This window comes from Orycteropus afer, unplaced genomic scaffold, assembly GCF_000298275.1.
Source record: "Orycteropus afer afer isolate SDZICR_OR568_19922 unplaced genomic scaffold, OryAfe1.0 scaffold00321, whole genome shotgun sequence".
NCBI classification, from domain to species: Eukaryota; Metazoa; Chordata; class Mammalia; order Tubulidentata; family Orycteropodidae; genus Orycteropus; species Orycteropus afer.
The window spans coordinates 1,026,336-1,043,810 of NW_006921908.1; the positions used below are offsets into that span (position 1 = coordinate 1,026,336).

At 36.6% G+C, this 17,475-nt stretch overlaps 1 protein-coding gene and 1 non-coding gene across 2 annotated transcripts in view; one reads left to right on the top strand and one right to left on the bottom strand.

Annotated features, from left to right (window-relative positions):
* METTL15 (methyltransferase like 15) overlaps positions 1-17,475 on the bottom strand; it is a 370,101-nt gene that overhangs the window by 340,724 nt on the left and 11,902 nt on the right. The window lies entirely within an intron of this gene.
* LOC122151154 lies at positions 13,157-13,260 on the top strand. The gene has a single exon (XR_006164004.1). It is a non-coding gene; the product is annotated as a U6 spliceosomal RNA (small nuclear RNA).

Below are 17,475 nucleotides of genomic sequence, written 5' to 3' on the forward strand. Positions count from 1 at the left end.
TCTTCACCCAAATCAAAATAAAATTTATAAATAAATAAATAAATAAATAAAAATAGAATATGCATTTCCACCAAAAAAAATAAATAAATAAAGACCAAGTATTAGGTAGCTCATTTACCTATAAAGACTTTATATATGCATGCATGTGTATGTGTGTATATATATATATGTGTGTGTGATATATATATGTATATTATATATACATATATATATATACATATATATAATATATATAAAGTAAAAATTTGAAGAGATATCCAAAAAACTCATTTCTGCATCAATTTTTCACATTTTCATAATATTACTTTAGCATGTATTTTATAAATAACATTAACCATAAGCATTTCCATTAGAGAAAATGCAGTATGCTTAATTTATCAGTAGGATGAAGGTTCTCATACCCCTCCTCCAGAAGACACTCTAAGAAGAATTTCTAAATTTTATCGTTTGAGTTAATAAGATGGAATTAACATATTTGAATATTTATAAACTATAATTTTTATAACTATAAATGTTTTTAAGAAAAAATATTTATTAAATGATCAAATTGAAGAATTTAGTATTCAATGTTGTTCAATTGTTTGTTTACTACTGTTCACTCCTTGAAATATTTTAAATAACAGCAGAGACCACAGTATGTAAAATGTCCATCACACTACAAGAAGTGTAGACTCTCCATAATAGCTACTAATATCCCAAATAATAGATAATAAAATAAGTATATCATTAATAAAATATTGCATATAATAAGTGTAAAACTAATTATGAAATAAAAACTAATGAGATTTTAAGTATATCTTAAAAGCCTACTTCAGACATATATATATATAGAATCTGCAAGAAATACAGAATCTGCAATAGTAAAATAACAAAGAAACAATATTCACTTTGCTTGAATGTGCTTATATATAAAACAATCACCTATTTCTAGAAACCATAAAGAAATGTAAAAGCAATAGTGTTGTCTTCAAAAAGGTAATTTGCTTTAAAAATATTTTATTATAGTAATATATTATTTTTTTCAACTCTTGTTATAAACCATTACTATCTGTACTATAGATTTCAGGTTAAGAATTATCTTGAAACCCTTTTAAGGCAGAACTATCAACAAGACTTCCTTCTAAATCTATTAAGCAATTACATGACAAAACAAATCACTGTGCAGAATACAGCATAAGGAAAGCATTATCCTGAAATCCCAATACACAAATAAGAAAGCCATTTAAGTTAAATCAAATCAAAATGCTAATAAATCTTTAGTTCAACTACAGTCAAATAAGTATTTATTGCTCTCGCACAACTAATCAGACACCATACTAAAAAGCCAAAACAGTTACCATCAAGTTGATTTTGATTCATGGCTACTCCATGTATTTCAAAGTAGAATTCCACTCCATAGGATTTTCAATGGCTATAATCTTTCGGAAATAGATCACCAGGCCTTTCTTCCATGATGCCTCTGAGTGGGTTTGACCTCTAATCTTTTGGTTAGTAACTGTTTAAACATTTGTACCACCCAAGAACTACTGTGCACTATACTAGGTGTGGGGAACACAAAGAAAAAAAAAAAAAAAATACAATGCCCCTATTCTTAATGTGCTTTAAATCTAATAGCAGAGACAACATGTAACCATATAGTTAATACACAGAGTAATATACTCCATAATTTTAATAAGGGCAAGGTTCTGAGACATAAGAGAAAATCAAACTAGGGAGTGACTAACTTTTCAGACACCTGAAGGAAGACAAAACGACTAAACTACACTTTGAAATTTGAACAAGATGCTCTGGTGGCGTAGTGCCTAACGCATTTGACTGCTAAGCAAAAGCCTGGCAGTTCAATTCCACCAGCCGCTTCTCGGAAGGAAGATGGGGCAATCTACTTCCATAGCGATACCCCCTTGGAAACCCAAGAAGGGGACGCTGTGAGTCAGATCCAACTCGAAGGCAGTGAGTTTGGTTTGGTTTTGGTTCTCATACCAAGTCACAAGGAAAAGCAAGTTCAAGAACACATACAGATGTATAAAATAACATAAATGTGTTTGGAAAACTAATTAATGTAAAACTCAAGAAGGAAAAAGAGAAGCTGAAGAAGTAGGCAAAGACTAAAATAATAATTATCAAGCAAATATCCTGACTTACTAAAGTTATCTATATTATGATTAGTTGTTTGATATCCCAAAAATAATTTACTACTAAGGATTACAATAGTATGATTACAGGTTATCCTTGGCAAAAGATGCTTCAAGGTACATGTAACCTCTCTGTATCATTTTTGCAACTTCCTGTTGGTCCATAATCATTTTAAAATAAAACATTAAAAGAGTAAACTGTTTATAGGTTCACCAACAAGGTCGCTTCTAGAAAGTTATGTTGTTGTTGTTGTTGTTATATGCCATTGAGTCAGACCCGACTCATAGTGACCCCTCCTTCGGTTTCTAAGGCAGTATCACTACAGAAGCAGATTGCCCCATCTTCCTTTTGAGGAGTAGCTGGTGGGTTTGAACCGCTATAGAAGCTATTTACTCACATGCATATATTCAAGGATTTTATCATACTGCTTTCTTGTTAGTTTCCCTTGAGTCGATTCTGACTCATGGCAATCCCATGTGTCAGAGTAAAACTGCTCCATCGTGTTTTCAAGGCTGTGCCCCTTTTGAAGTAGATAACCAGGTGTATCTTACAAGGACCACTCTGGTGGGCAGCAGTTACGTATTTAACCACTTGCACCACCAAGGACACCTCACAGTGTCTTGTTGTTGTTGTTATGTGCCATTGAGTCGGACCCAACTCATAGCGAGCCCTCCTTGGGTTTCCAAGGTGGTATCACTAGGGAAAGTAGACTGCTCAACCTTCCTTCCAAGGAGTGGCTGGTGGGTCTGAACCGCCAGCCTTCTGGTTAGCAGTCAAATGCCTTAGGCACTATTCGATAGCAAAAGATTAGAAACAACATAAAGATCCATCAATAAGGACCTGGTTAAATAAATAATGTGCATTAATAGTTTTCGAAAGTTCTAAGATCACAAATACTTACTTCACTTTTCTATGAACTGAACCAGGTTCATAGTTTCTCTATAATAGCATTCTCACTCATTTACACTGCTATATGTTTTGTTGAATGTAAGAAAAATTATTGAACATAAAGCTGACATTTAGGATTGTATAAAGCCCTAGATACATCTTTGGGAATGAGGTAACATGAAGAGACCATCTCTCACGGGTTTCACTAGAAAATGAGTTGACAATCACTAGTCTAATTCAGAAAGAGCACTGTATGCCTTAATAAGGGACAACTATTGACAAATAGCTTCAGGCCAATAATAAATGAATTCAAATAAGAATTCCATAAAAATCACTCAAGCTTTGGTTTAGACAATGAATTCAAAGGCAGAGAAGTCAGAATAAGATGAAATGTCTTAGTTTAATGCTAGGCACTATACTCTCCTTCAAACTTCTTGTACTTGATTCACTAATTACATACTCTTTACTTGGTTTATAAACAAGACCTGAGCTCATTTGTGTATAAAAGCAAATTGCCCTTTGTTTTTTAAAAACACACTCTACCACCACCTGAGTTTCCACCTGAACCATTAGAACATTTGTCAGTAGCTATAAAGCTTTCTCCAAAGGAGTTTTCCCTTATCCATTGTTCAACCCTGGAATAGGCAGACAAGTGAAACAGACCCTCTTCAAAAAAGAAAAGAAAAACCAATTAACAGAGATACTGAAGATAATCCTGGAGCCCTGAGCTTTGAAAGGAACTACATAGAAGTGGATTAGGCACCAACTAGTGGAAAAACCTAAATGAAAACAGGACCTAAGAATAGGCTCTATTTGCCAATGTCAGGAGGGACACACAGGAGGCTGACAACAGGAAAGCAGATAGGTGGTGAGTGTATAAGTGCTGTCAACTAGAGAAGAGAGGAGCACAGTACCCTGCTTGCGTAGATAACATACAAAGAAAATAAAAACTGTGGGTAAGTCACTCCAACATACAATCACCAATTAAATAGAAACACAAAAACATCACAATGCCTCAGAGACAACAAACATCATGGTCCACACAAAGAAGCAAGATAAAGCAGGAGAAACAAGAGATCAGGATACAGACCCAAAACATATCCCTGAGGAAGACACAGCATTTAAACTCCCTGATAAGGAATTCAAAAGAATTATATTTAGGTATCTTCAATGACTTGAGAAACAGATCAAGGAAAACACAGAGAAAACCCTAGAGCAATTTTGAGAGACAATACAAGAACAAAATGACAACATAAATGAAAAATTAGAAATGATACAAAATCTACACACAGAAATCCAGAAGATTGATACTAAATTTTCAGAAATAGATAAGACATTGAATGGGCAAAGGAGCAGAATTGAATCAATGGAAGACAGAATTACGGAGATTGAAGGCAAATGCCTGAACACTTCTTTGGAAAGGGATAAATCAGAAAAAAGATTGAAACAAATTGAAGAAAGCCTAAGGTTCATGTGTGATACCATCAATAATAATAATAATAATAATAATAATAATAATAATAACCTACATGTCATCAGAATTCCAGTACAGGAAGAGACAAATAAAACCACAGAGAAAATTGTTCAAGATTTGTTGGAAGAGAATTTTCCTGGTATGATGAAACATGAGAATACATCCATTCAAGAAGTGCAACAAACCACAAACAGGACAGACCCCGAAAGAAAATCACCCAGACGTATCATCATCAAACTTACCAAAACCAAAGACAAAGAATCATGAGAGCTGCACGGGAAAATCGAGAAGTTAACTACAAGGGGCAACCAATAAGACTAAGCTCTGATTTCTCTGCAGAAACTATGCAGGCGAGAAGACAATGGGACAGTATATATAAAACCTTGAAAGAGAAAAATTTCCAACCAAGAATTATGTACCCAGCAAAACTGTCCCTCAAATATGATGGTGAAATTAGGACATTTCCAGATAGGCAGAAATTAAGGGAATTTGTTAAAACCAGACCAACCTTACAACAGATGCTAAAGGGAGTCCTTTGGACAGAGAAACAACAACAGCCAACAACAACTGACCGTTAACACACATGATGATATAACCCAGAAGTGGAAGTATCCAAAGTAAAGAAACCTACAAGATTGTAAACAGGGAACAAGAAACATCAATTGACAAATGAGGACAACTACAAAACAAAAAGAGGGGAAAATACTGGGTCATTATAGAACTTCTAGATGGAAGGGATGTCAAGACAACTACAAGATAGAACAGACTGCTATAAACTTGGGAAGAAAACTACAAATCACAGGGTAACCTCAAAGAAAAATGATAAACCTTTATATCAAAAGAGAGGACCAGCACAAATATTCACCAAATACTAAAACAATACCAATGAAGGAAGTGGTAACATGATTCATAAACAAAACAAGCTCAGCATAGAAAATTATATGGAACAAAGAAATCGATACCACAAAAAAGCACATAACAAAAGTAACAGTAACAAATTCATATTTGCCCATAATTACGTATCTGGCAAGGGACTTATCTCCAAGATTTATAGCAGAAGAGTGGATGACCAAACTATGGTACCTACACATAATAGAATGCTATGCAGCACTAAAGAATAATGTAGAGTCTGTACACCACATAATATGGATGAACTTGGAGAACATTATGCTGAGTGAAATATGTCAGTCATAGAAGGACAAATATAGATTAGTTCATTGTTGTGGAGGGTCAAGGAAAGGTTTATATATGGAGGGAAACTTCCTTTGTTGGTTGCCAGGGGTGAGAGGGGAGGGAAGAGAACACGGCAAAAAAAAAAAAAAAAATGCATTGACCCAGGTTACTTTAGTTTTATGTATTTCACTGTACATTAATTGTATTTTAATAAAATGCATTAAAAAGAAAGAAAGAAAGAAGCCATAAGAGATATACATAATTGGGAGAACATATCATGCTCATGGAGAAGATTGAGCACTGTGAAAATGTCAAGTCTAAGCAAAGCAATCTATATATTCAATGCAGTCCCAATCCAGATCCCATCAACATTCTTTAAGGAGATGGAAAAACCAATCACTAACTTTATGTGGAAAGGAAAGAGACGTCGGATAAGCAGAGCATGATTGAAGAAGAACAAAGCAGTAGGTCTCAAATCCCCAGATCTTAAAACCTACTCTACAGCCACAGTAGTCAAAACTGCCTGGTATGGGTACAAAGACAGACACATAGAACAATGGAATTGAGAACCCAGAAACAGATCCATCACTTATGGTCAGCTGATCTTTGACAAAGGGCCAAAATCCACTAAATGGGGGAGAGATTGTCTGTTTAAGAAATGGAGCTGGCCAAAAACATTGTTCCACATTCTACTTTGGTGAGTGGAGAATGGGATTTTAAAAGCTTGCAAGTGTCCATCTAGACGCAACCATGGGTCTCTCCTCACCCAGAGCAAAAAAGAATGAAGAAAACCAACAATACACGGAAACAATTAGTCCAAGTGACAGGTATACCCTGAGATCCTCAGCCTATACAACATGAGACCAGAAGTAGATGGTGCCCCGCTACCATGGTCAATGACTAAGACGGAGATCTATGTAGGAGATCATGGATAAAGTGGGAGAACAATGTGGAATAAAAGTCAAACTCATTTAAAAATAAATAAATAAGGGACCAAATTTGCTGGTCTGATACAGCCTGGTGGAACCCGACACTATGGCCCCTAGCTACCCTTCAGGTCTAAAATTGAACCTACTCCTGTGTCTTCCAGCCAAACAAAAGACAGGCATATGAGCTGAATATTTACAATAGGTAGATACACTCCTTGGAGAGATCAATCATGGGAGAATATAAGGGCTGTGTATGCACAAGGAGACAGCTCAGGGGGCAGCAGTACATGGGAGGAAAAGACATAGGGAAGAGGTAAGGTAACCATGAGAGGAAGTGGAAGAAGAGCTGTTGCATTGTGGTAAATGGCAGTCAATGTCATGAGACAAAGTGTATGTGAGCTGCTTTATGGAAAGTGAGTTTACTCTGTACATTTTCACCTAAATCACAATAAAAATTTAACCAAAAAGAAAGAAATGGCACTGGCAGAACAGGATATCCACTTGCAGAAAAAATGAAACAAGATCTGTACTTCATACCATCCACAAAAACTAATTCCAGATGGATCAAAGACTTAAATGTGAAATCTAAAACTATAAAGTTCCTCAGGCAGAAACTAGGGGCAAATTTAGGGACCCTCATTTATGACATAAATAGACTATTAAGCATAACCCGAAAGGAACATATAGCACAAGATAAACTAGATGAATGGGACTTTCTAAAAATTAAATATTTATATGCTTTCAAAGACTTCACCAAAAGAGTCAAAAGAGAACCTACAGATTGGGAAAAAATATTTGGCAACAACATATCTGACAAGACTTATTTCTAGAATTTATAGAAAACTCCAACACCTCAACAATAAAAAGGCAAATAATCCAATTGAAAAATGAGCAGAAGACACAAATAGACACTTCACCAAAGAGGCTATTCAGGTGGCCAACAAACATGAAGAAATGCTCATGATCAGCATTCATTAGAGATGCAAATCGAAACAACAATAAGATACCATCTTGCCCTAGCACTAGTAGCAACAAGAAAGAAAATAACAAATGCTGGTGAGGATACGGAGAGATTGGGACTCTCATACTGCTGGTGAGCCTGTAAAATGATACATCCACTGTAGAAAGCAGTATGGCAATTCCTGAAAAAGTTAGATTTAGAAATACCATCTGATCCAGCCATTCCATTACTAAGTATATGTCTCAGAAGGAAGATTGGGCAATCTACTTCTATAGTAATATTGGCTCAGAAACCCAAGGAGGGGTCGCTATGAGTCAGACCTGACTCAACAGCAGTGAGTTTGGTTTTATTTTTTCATTTATCATAAAGAAGTCAGAGCCAGGACAAGAACAGATATATGCACACCCATGTTCATTAGAGCACTATTTACAATAGCCAAAAGATGGAAATAACTTAGATGCCTATCAACAGAAGAATGAATAACCAAACTATAGTACATACACACAATGGAATACTATGCAACCCCAAAGAATAATGTAGAATCAGCAAAACACTGAATAACGTGGATGAACTTGGAGGACACTATGCTGACTGAAATAAGTCAATCAGAGAAGGACAGATATTATATTAGTCCATTATTGTAAAAAGTCAAGGAAAGGTTTATATATGGAAGGAAATTTTCTTTGTTGGTTACCAGGGTTGGGAGGGAAGCAGAGGGACCACTGCTAGATAGGTAGAGACAAGTATTGATTTGGGTGAAGAGAAGGGCAATGTACCAAATATGAGTGATCAACACAGTGGCACTGAGGAAGAGGAAGAAATAGAGGTGCACAGGAGGTACAGACAACAAAGATGAACCCTTTTGCACATACAGTATGGTGTTGTCTGTGAAGGCAAACATGGATACACAGGTGGATAGATGGGTGGACAGGCTGAACTATTAGGTATGTCTATGCAGGGAGGAGTGAGCCCAAGGCCATATAAAGGGTTGGCAATGTTTCTACAAGTATATTTGTATGTTCTGTAAGAATTCTCAGGTATATGGTAGACCTGACAAGGGGCAAGGGTGTAGTCACTTCTTGACCACAGCCAACTACCCAGATGGAGCGAGTAGTTGGACCTGCAAGCTCAGGACCATAGTTGCAGGGGACATCAAGCTCAACTGGCATAACATACTACACAAAAACACTGTTCCACATAATCCTTTGGTGAGCAGCGACTGGGATCTTAAAAGCTTGCAAGCAGCCATCAAGATGCAACGATGGGTCTCTCCTCGTCCAGAGCAAAGAAGAATGAAGAAAACCAAAGACACATGGAAAGAATTAGTCCCAGTGACATGTACACCATGCAATCCTCAGCCTATACAACTACAAGACCAGAAGAACTAGATGGTGTCCAGCTACCACTATGAATCACTCAGAGGGGGAATCTATGTAGGAGATCCTGAATAGAGTGGGAGAAAATGTAAACAAAACTCAAAATCATTTGAAAAAAAAAAAAGGACCAGGTTTGCTGGTCTGACAGAGCCTGAAGGAACCCCTGTGACTATGGCCCTAGCTGCCCTTCAGGTCTGGAATTGAACCCCCTCCTGTGGCTTCTAGCCAAACAAAAGACAGGCATATGAGCTGAACATTTACATTAGGCAGATACACTCATTGGAGAGATCAATTATGGGAGAATAGAAAGGCTGTATATGCACAGGGAGACAGCTCAGGGGGACAGGAGTGCATGGGAGGGAAGGACACAAAGAGGTAACTATGGGGAGGAAGTCAGAGGGGAGCTACCGCATTGTGGTAAATTGTAGTCAATGTCATGAGACGAAGTGTATGTGAGCTGCTGTACGGAAAGTGAATTTGCTCTGTAAACTATCAATCAAATCACAATGAAAATTAAAAATAGAAAACTAGTGGGAAAAAAAAAAAGGTTTATTCAATGTTATCAACTAACTGTATGTAACATGTTGGAAAATCAGAAGTGTCAAATTTTCTTTGGGCTAAAATTTACCTGTCAACTATCTTTGCCTCATATTAAACAAGTGCATAATATTATGTCACAATTTTATTTTTTCAACTGCTAACTTGATTACAACCTTAAATCTAGCATCACTAAACCAATAATTTTAACTTAGGAATTCACATTTTTCACTCACAGAATTTTTAATAATATTCAGATGGTTTGAAATTTGATAATCTTAGTTTATTTTTGGTATGTCCTGATTATTTATGTCTCAAAATTATTATGTTTTATCTAAAAACAAGGATAACCATTATATTCACAAATATTTCATCTAAAGTTTTTACTTAGGAGTTGGCTTTCACCTTTGCATTACTTTTATAATTAACTCTTATCAGGTCTTTCATTTTTAAAAACATGTTTTTAGGTGCTGTCAAGTCAATTTCAATTCAGAACAACTCTATGTTTAACAGAAAGAAACACCGCCTGGTCCTGTGCCATCCTCACAATTGTTGCTATGTTTGAGCCCACTGTTACAGCCACTCTGTCAATCCACCTTGTTGAGGATGGTCTTCTTATTCACTGACCATCTACTTTACCAAGCATGATGCCCTTTATTACAGAGAGCTGAATAAACAAAAACAGAGAAATTGTTATAAGGTTTATATGAGAATATCACTGATCTTCAATGTTCTATTGTCTAGATATAAAAAACCATTTTTTTCTCTTTTCTTTGGCTCATTAGTCCAGATCTGTATTTCAATGGTTTAATTAATTAACTTCTATTTTTGTCTCTAATAAGATTAGAAGATATCATAGCACGTGTCAAAATTCTGACTAAATATATTCAAAGCATCTTGAATTACTCCCAAGAAATGAATACTAACATGACTATGATAACAGAAGTAGTTTCTCTGAACCAAATGGCCCTCCTTTAGGTTTTCAATTTAATGCTCTATTTTCATTTAAAACTCTATTTATTTTAATAGGTGCTCTGGTGGTGTAGTGCCTAAGGCATCTGACTGCTAAACAGAAGGCTGGCAGTGCAAACCCACTGCCACTCTGCTGAAGGAAGACTGGGTAAACTACTTCTGTAAAGATTTACCACCTCAGAAACCCAAAGGAGGTCACTATTTATTTTAATACTCTAATTAACAGTCACTTCAAAAATCTACTTATCATCTCCCCAAGAGAATATGTATATTGAAAAGATGTCAATTAAAAGATTCATTGGAACCTTGCTGGAAGAACTCTATTTAGTCCATCTCACTAACCCTTGTGCTGCTAAATTACAGGGAGTTAAAACTTGAATCTATCTGTCTCAGTTAAAGAAGACTAAAGCCACTGACTGAACTGTTCTGAAAGACTTAAGCTGATATTCAAATGTACTCATGGCCAGAAGCATCAAAAGTAGACAGCTGATTCCAAGATCATGGAACAAGACTTCATGCACAATGGTGAAATGTGTAGCCTTTGCTTCATTATTGTAACTATTCTTATATTAACTGCCTTATTACACATTCATGGTGTTATCACCTATTTTATCATTCTATTTTTCTATGGAAGTAACTAAGGAAACTTACTTTGTAAATAATTATTTAATTAATGCAAATTGCTAAAACTATTGGGCTTTAATACTTATTAGTTTTGAAACAGCTTTATTATATCAATTTGAGTACATTAATTGGGAAACTCCTCAACATGAAATTTAGTCTGTTTGTAAACCTTTTTATTACTATTGCCATTTCAGAGGATTGGGAAAATAATGCCTTGTTCAATTAGCTCAGTCAGTAGCCACTGACTGACTGCTAGATTGGCCATCAAGTTCCAGAATTTGTACAAGATAATTCTGACCCACTAGTATTACCCATTCTTAACTGTAGTCGCATATCCAGTGCTACCATTAATTGCCAAACAAGCCATTCACATCTGACTAAGACACCCATTTAATTTCCATGTTTATCCTTTAGTGTCTCACTTTTATCTCTCATGCTTGGACATGCTCTTGAATTACTTATACTGATCCTTATTGCCAAAAATCAATATCATACGGCATTAATAGAATTACGCAATGCAAATAATCCTTAAACTCTCTTGCTAAAGGTGTGTTAGATAATATCATTGCCCTTGAGTTAGCTCTAACCCAAAAAGCAGAAGTTTACACAGTTGCCAATACTTCTTGTTACTCTTGAGTAAATATATCAGGAGAAAAACAAGATTTTAAACAAGTCTGCCAGAAAGATGCATGGCTTCAACCACCCTGTAAGTCCAACTCCCCTTTCTTTATCTTTTTAGGTGGTTAAACTCCATGGCCGTGAGTGAGTTACCTACTTAAAATGATTCTTGGCTATATTCAATTTTACAAAGAGGATTAATCCTCTTAATTATCATAGGATTAATCAGATGTTGTATAAAATGTGTATCAAATGCTTGTATCCAAAATGGGATGAGTTATCATGCAATTAAAAAAAAAAAAGTCACATACTTTGAAGAGGCTTACCCAAAAGAGTCTGACCTTATACATTAGACCCTTTCTGTCTGCCAAACTGTTCCTTCAAATTTGGTCTTGCTCTAGTCACTCCCTCACTGTTAAGATCACAGTAGCAGATGCCCAAGAAATGGCATGATGAAGATGAAACAAAAGATACCCACCTATTCTTTTAAAGATAATATCTATAGTTTTTAAAGACTATCTTAAATGAACAAACATCTAATCAGCTTAAGGAAAGTAAGTTCATGAAAGAGAAGGCACTCTCATAATAGTGGTCAGCAAAAAATTATTCAATCAGAATACAAAATAGTGAAAATTGGGCAAAGAGAAAACAATTATTACTTACTCATTTTATCTGTATTCTTTTCAAAGGAGAGTAAGAGTTGTGTTTTTTAATTCAAGCTAGTGAATATTTTCAAGTATTTGCAAAATTAATTTAATATATACTACACTTCCTATTATGCGGAAGAAATTCCAAAATTAAACAAAAAATAAGTAACTATAAAATGCCCTAGGTCTCACTCAATACTACATGGGGATATTTTTAAAGATCCTTTATAACCAAAAGTTTTATTTGTAAATTCACTGTGGAAGATGATGTGAAAAATAGTAATTAAGTGGGTGACTGATACAAGTGAGTGTATGACTCATAGTATACAAAGGAAAATGATTTTGGGGGAAAGGCTCAAGAAGAAAAGCAGCAAATAATGGCTTTTTGATGAAATGAAGACGTTTCCTGTCCAAGGACTGTCACTAGTTCTTTATTACTTGAAGATTAAAGGAATGGTGAATAAAGTTGTCTGCCTGACAACAGAAAAAGTAAGAAATAACACTACCTCTAAGTGTACCTCACATTAAAATTCTGAGAAATAACATTTATAAAATTAAACTTTCTATAAGGTGTTACTGTAAGCTCTGGTGGCTTTATGCCTAAGGCATTTGACTGCTAACCAGAAGGATGGCAGTTCAAACCCACCAGCTACTCCTCAAAAGGAAGACTGGGCAATCTACTTTCATAGAGATACCGCCTCGGAAACCCAAGGAAGGGTCATTATGAGTTGGATTCAACTCAACAGCAGTGAGTTTGGATTTTTTTTTAATAAGGTATTACTGGGAAACCCAATTCAAATCAGAACAACAGAAATAGCAAAATAGTGCTCACTTCAAATGCATGTATACTAAAATTGGAATGATACAGAGATTAGTATGGCCCCCATACAAGAATGACATGCAAATTCATGAAGCATTCCATATTTTTAAAAGAAAAGGTATACATGCAGAAAGAATTGTTCTTTTAAGTCTACCAGGGGCAAGAGGGGAAGGGAAGGAAAATCACCAACTGGAAGGTAGACAAGTATTAATTTGGGTGAAGGAAAAGGCAATATACAATAAAGGGGAGGTCAGCACAAAATGATCAAGGCATTAGAAGACATAGGAAGGAGTACAAGAGTTAAAGGCCACAAAGGTGATTACTATTACATATACAATCCTGCAATAATAGAAATAACAATAATTTCCGAGTGGAGACATATACAGACATTCAGTCTGAACAGGGGTAGGAAGACAAATGAAATTACACCCATGAATACATACAGGTTTGACAGAGGCTATCTCTACCTATGTATTTATGGGTGCTATAAATATATCCATGAATGTACTAGAGCATACAGGGGACAAAATGATGGAAACTACTTAGTCATAACCAAATACTCTGAGGAAATACATCGCTGGGTATATAGGCTCAGGACCATAGTCTCTGGAGGCACTAACATCACCTAGCACAACCTAGTTCACAGACATTTTCTACATTCTTCTGTGGTGAGTAGTGAATGAGGTCTTAAAAGCTTGTGAGCGACCATCTAAGGTGCAATTATTGGTCCCTCTCCATATGCAGCAAAGAAGAGTGGAGAAAATCAAAGATGCAGGATAAACAGTCTAAAGTACTAATGGACTAGGTGAACCCTAGCCTCTACAAACTGAGTCCAGAAGTAGATGGTACATGGCTACCACAGCTGACTGCTCTGAAAGGGATCACAATAAAGGTCTTGAATGTTATTGTTGTTGTTGTTATGAACCATCAAGTTGGACCTGACTCATAGCGACTCCTCCTTGGGTTACCGAGGCAGTATCACTAGGGAAGTAGATTGCCCAACCTTCCTTCCGAGGAGTGGATGGTGGGTTTGAACTGCCAGCCTTCTGGTTAGCAGTCAAGTGCCTTAGGCACTATGCTACCAGAAGGTCTTGAATAAAGTGGGTAAAAATGTGGAACAAAATTCAAATCATAAAAAGACCAGGCTTAATGGTCTGATGAAGACCAGTGGAAGCCCTCAAACATTCTTCAATCTAGGAACCGAATGTAACCCCAATGATTGAACTGGAAGCCAAACAACAGGTAGGCCAATAAGGTGAATAACAGTATCAGGAGTAAATGCACTCATTATAAAAATCAAGCATATGAGATCAAGGGGACAGCATTTGCCCAGGGATACAGCCAGGAAGGTGGGAAAAGATGGGAAAGAAGGATGAAGGGAAGGGGTGGGCACAGGGAGGAAGTGGGAAGAATGCTGTTATAATGTGTGAATTACAGTAAATGTCATAAAACAGAATGTGTATGGATTGTTGAATGGAAAACCAATTTGCTCTGTGAACTTTCACCCAAATCACAATAAAAAAAAAAAAAAGATAAACTAACATTACATTTGTAAGGAACTTGAATAGATCAAAACAGCAGTGTAAGTCAAGTTGGAAAATCATCTAATTCTATTCCACTTGAGTTTTTTAAAAATGCAGATATAATACCCATTTACTGGGAGACTTTAGTTTATTTTTGTTTGCTTTTTCTCCTTCATGGGTTAGTACAAACCAGATATTTTACTTTGCTACTAGGTTTCAGGAAATTGATATAATGTTCTTTGATTTCTAGTTCCAGAATTCATATTAAAATTCAAACCACTCAGTTCAATTCCACTTTTTAATTAATTCCCCCAGCCTGCCTGCAACTATATATATCCTATATACATATATATATATGTTTTGGTTACCTAGGGCCGCTCTAACAGAAATACCACAAATGGGATGGCTTTAACAAACAGGAGTTTATTCTCTTACAATTTTGGAGGTTAGAAGTACGAGTTCCAGGTGCCAGGCTTTAGGGGCTGGGTGAAAGCCCTTCGACCTTGGGCTTCAGCTCTGCCTCCTGCTCCTGGCCCAGTGAAGCTAGAAGCATCTCTTCATTCAGGCAGCTGCTAGCGGCTGAGGCTGACAAACCCAAGGTCGACAAATGAAAGGGCACAGTCCCAATATTACCAAACCACACAGCAAGCCTATAATTCAAGTCCATTAAAAGATCCACAGGGCAACACGGCAGGCTGCTGCAATGACCTGGCTATGTACAGGGTTCAAGTGCGCCATCAACTGGACACCTTCCTCAAAGTTCCTTATTATATACTGGAAGCAGCCCACATCCCTAAAACAGCTATTCAGCTGCTCCAGTAGCTTCTAGCATGGAGATAATTACCAATCTCACCATGGGGAATAACTACATTCAGCTGTCCAGCCACTCAACCAGGCCCAGCCAAGTTGACGTACAACCTTAACTACCACAATACATAATTGTTGTTGTTGTTGTTGTTACGTGCCACCAAGTAGGACCCAACTCAAAGTGACTCCTCCTTGGGTTTCTGAGGCAGTATCACTACGGAAGTAGACTGCCCCATCTTCCTTCTGAGGAGTGGCTGGTGGGTTTGAACCGCCAGCCTTCTGGTTAGCAGTCAAGTGCCTTAAGTGCTATGCTACCAGAGCTCTCATATGTGTGTGTGTGTGTGTGTGTATGTATGTATATATATATATATATATATGTATATATGTATGTATGTATACACACACATATCAGATATATATGTTACAGATATGATATATATGTACTTATCACATACATGTATCTTTTATGATATATATATCATGTCATATATATATGCACATAAATGTGGTATATATCACATATGTACATAATATGTGTATCATATATATACATATATAGTATGTGCAGTTATGTATATAGCGGTTATGTTGTTGTTGTTGTTGTTATGTGCCATTGAGTCAGCCCTGACTCATAGTGAACCCTCCTTGGGTTGCCGAGGCAGTATCACTAGGGAAGTAGATTGCCCAACCTTCCTTCCGAAGAGTGGCTGGTGGGTTTGAACCGCCAGCCTTCTGGCATAGTTACATGCAAAGTAAAACTTGCTAAAGTTAGAACCTGTGAAAGGCCAAAACTTGTCAGAGAAGGAAAATTCAAATAGAGCAAAACCTGTCAGTGTCAGAACTCAATGAGACTGCCTTGTTTTTCCACGTCTCTCAAGTTTTCTGCCTTTGACAGAGCACAGTCTTACTACCTTTCTATCATTCCTTTTAGTGGAAAATAGTTGAGTTTTCCTTGTCTTGCAAGTTTCCAACTTACACAAGTTGGCTTTCACAGGTTTACTGTATTTTCCATTAAAATGAGCAATAGAAAAGTAGTAAGACTGTACCATGCCAAAGGTGAAAAACTTGCATTTTTATTGTGTGTATATGTTATATATATATATATATAAAAAATATATTATATATAATCTCCCATTACCTCCAAGTTGATTCCAATTCATAACAACATTGGACTGAGTAAAAGTGCCATATAGAGTTTCCAAGGCTATCAGTTTTCACAGGAGCAGACTATGACATCTTTCCCCCACAAAATGGCTAGAGTTAGAACCACTAAACCTTTCAGTTAGTAGCAGAATGTTAAACCACGGCACTACCTGAGCTCCATATATATTAAATCATACCTGTTGCTCTCCAGTTGATTCCAACTCATAGTGACCTCATGTATTACACAGTAGTGGTCCATAGGATGTTCTTCACTGTACTCCTCACAAAATTAGAAAACATTTGCACCACCCAAATACACACACTTATATATAAATACATATATACCCACACACACACATGTGTACATATGTATAAACTCAAAAACCAAACTCATTGCCATCAAGTTGATACTGATTCATAGCGACCCCCACTGGGTTTGAGGTAGTAAATCTTTATGGAAGTAAATTGTTCAGTCTTCCTTCTGTGGAGTGGTTGGTGGATTTGAACCACCAACCTTCTGGTTAGCAGTCAAATGCCTTAGGCACTACCCACCAGAGCTCCTTGTACTTAAATGCACACATTATATATAAACCAAACTCACTGCCATGGAGTCGGTTCCGACTCATAGAGACATACATATATATATATGGGAGCACTAGGAGCTCTGGTGGCATATTGTCTAAGGCATTTGATGGTTAACCAGAAGGCTGGTGGTTCAAATCCACCAGCCACTCCTTGGAAGGAAGGTTGGGCAATCTATTTCCATAGGGATACCACCTTGGAAACCCAAGGAGGGGTTGCTATGAGTCAAGATCCACTCAATGGCTGTGAGGCTGGTTTGATTTTTATG